The following is a 2,744-nucleotide window of genomic DNA, read 5'->3' on the forward strand; positions in this document are numbered from 1 at the left end:
TGCATCTGAACACAGATAGCTGCATCAAAGAGAGCAAATCTCAAATTATAGATGGAACATGTGGAAGAAGGGGTAGATTCAGGAAGACATGGGATGAAATGATGGGAAAGGATCTTTGGACATTGGGATTCACAGAGGGGATGACAGGGGACTGAAGCTGCTGATGGTTTGCTGTGCTTGAAAAGACATGTCAAGCTAAGTAAAAGCATGGTTGTCTTTGCATACAAGCTCGTCCCCTGCACCCCTCTCCAGCCGAGCATCTTTAATCTTGAGGGCTTGTAGATGATGGTGCCACGTAATAAGCACCCGTACCTGAGCTGTGTAAAAGCACCCTGTACAAACTGTAAAGTGGTTAGCATTAGGAAGGGCATCCAGCCATAGAGACCATGCCAGAACAGACATGCAGCTTGGGCAGGTCTTCAGTTGGCCAACTCCTGTCAAACTGTCCAACCCATGATAGTATGGAAAACAGATGATGGTACTAGCATGACAGAAAAACCAGGTCATACCTGTACTAAACCCAGTTCTTAAATATGTATGGCTGCGTTCAACTGTGCACCAGACAGCAACACAACTGACAGTGTGTGACCATAGGACTGTCTAACATGGACAGATTGGCCAAATGAGTCCGTGATCAACACACACACACACACTCACAGCAAACATCACATGATTGACCAGATTACCAGATGGTGTTATACATCGCTGATCACAATTTTCCAGATATATATCGCTGCATATCTTTTCCGCCTTCATTCTAAGGAGTTGCGTCTTATTTCATATATATACATGTATATATATTTTTAAAAATCTGCTCGTCATCATTATGCAATGTTTAGTATGGGGGCAGGGCAATATTTTTTTAGCTCAAATTTTAACTGGAAACTGAAAAGATCTCGGAAATTCTAAATAGAATTATCAACAAGTAAAAGAATTACCTTTGAAGAATCAATAAGTTTGTCCAAGATATGGAGAAGACCTTAGAGCAATTCTTCAGTGGATGTCTGTCTGGTCTGAAAAGAGAGAGAGAAAAACAAAAGTTTTTATATATATATACACACACACACACACACACGATGGGGTGCTGAAAAGTTCCTGGCTTTGGGTAAAAGAAAATACAGGAGGATCAATTAATTATGATTTTATTTAACATATTCCCCTCTCAGATTCACACACTTATTGCAACGGTCCTTCAGTTTTTCTAAACTCTGTAAAAGAACTCAGACGGTTGAGCCTCCACCCAGGCCTTTTGTGATATCCTTAAAGCTAGGAACTTTTCAGCACCCTCTTACATAACACATTTATTTAATACAAGAACACTTTAGTGAATGTTTATATGGGAGAGAGGGAGAGAGCCATATGAATTTATATGTCTATATTGTTGTGTGTGTTTAAATCTTTTCATTACCATATTTCTGTTGACAGACATTGTTTCAATTAACTTTGAAAAGGATGAAAAATTTTGTAGAATAATTTTTTAGTTGGTGTTTTGGAACATAAACTGGAAGGTTGTATCATAGAACCAGGAGTGATGGTCTGAGGTGGGTTGGAATCAACAGTTAATAGAAGCATTCTTCAGGGGATAAGCTTTATGATGTGTGTAGAGATGTTTCATAATTTACCCATCTGCACTCCTAGCTTCCTGTTAGGACAACAGTAAATGAATTGAGAGATATATTTATAGATAATTGTGTAGTGTGTAGAATGTTGAAGTCAGTGATTGTCTGCTGACTGGAGTGGAGAGATTTGGTCACTTTGACCAGAATGAGATATAAAGAGGAAGAAGAGATCGTGTTAGCAGGGAGTGCGAGTATCTAGAACTGTGTGTGTGTGCCGCACGCGTATACATGTGTGTATGTGTTAATACATAGACTGATGTGTGTGTGTGAGATAATATAGACTGGTGTGTGTGTGTGTGTGATAATACAGACTGGTGTGTGTGTGGGGGAGAGAGAGAGAGAATACAGACTGGTTTGTGTGATAATACAGACTGGAGTGTGTGTGTGTGTGTGTGTGTGTGATAGTATGAGGGTCTTTGTGCATGTGTGTGTATGTAACTATTTGTGAGTAGATGCGTGATAGCATGTGAGATTGCTCTTTGTGTGTGTGTGTGTGTGTGTGTGTGTCTGTCCATCCCACTCTCATCACTTGGTGTGTTTAGGTCCCTGAAACTTAGCGGTTTGGCAAAAGAGACCGATAGAATAAGTACTAAGCTTACAAAGAATAAGTCCTGGGGTCGATTTGCTCGACTAAGAGCAGTGCTCCAGCATGGCTGCAGTCAAATGACTGAAATGAGTAAAAGAATTAAAGAACATATATACACCCCCCCCCCCCCCAGGAGATGTCCATAAAGACTAACAGCAACAGAAGCATTTCTATAAAGGTGTGTGTAATAAAACACTAAGATGACATTTCCTTGTCAGTTCACAGCCAACTAACCACCGTCACAATCATCACTGTCTTTATCTCCATCAATTTCTATATTGCCCATTCTTTGTTATTAGCAACATCACCATAACCATGGCAACATTCTCGGTAATGGAGCATGGCTAATTGGCATAGAAGTCATGGTTGAATGATTTCCTCAGTTTGGGAGAGAGGAAGACAGAACCACTGTGCAGAAGGCAAAGAGAGGAGAGAATAATGAGAGAAGGAGAGAAAAAGGAGATAGTTATATAAGAGAGAGAGAGAGAGAGTGTGTGTGTGTGTGTGTGTGTGTGTGTGTGTGTGTGTGTGTGTGTGTG

At 40.4% G+C, this 2,744-nt stretch overlaps 1 protein-coding gene across 1 annotated transcript in view; it reads right to left on the reverse strand.

The window, feature by feature from the left end:
- Positions 1-2,744, reverse strand: part of LOC106867355 (ras-related protein Rab-14) — a 54,101-nt gene that overhangs the window by 15,232 nt on the left and 36,125 nt on the right. The window contains exon 3 of the mRNA XM_014912203.2: positions 939-1,013. The gene's annotated coding sequence lies outside the window, so the exon portion shown is untranslated. The remainder of the gene's footprint in view (positions 1-938; positions 1,014-2,744) is intronic.

This window comes from Octopus bimaculoides, chromosome 21 (genome assembly GCF_001194135.2).
Source record: "Octopus bimaculoides isolate UCB-OBI-ISO-001 chromosome 21, ASM119413v2, whole genome shotgun sequence".
NCBI classification, from domain to species: domain Eukaryota; kingdom Metazoa; phylum Mollusca; class Cephalopoda; order Octopoda; family Octopodidae; genus Octopus; species Octopus bimaculoides.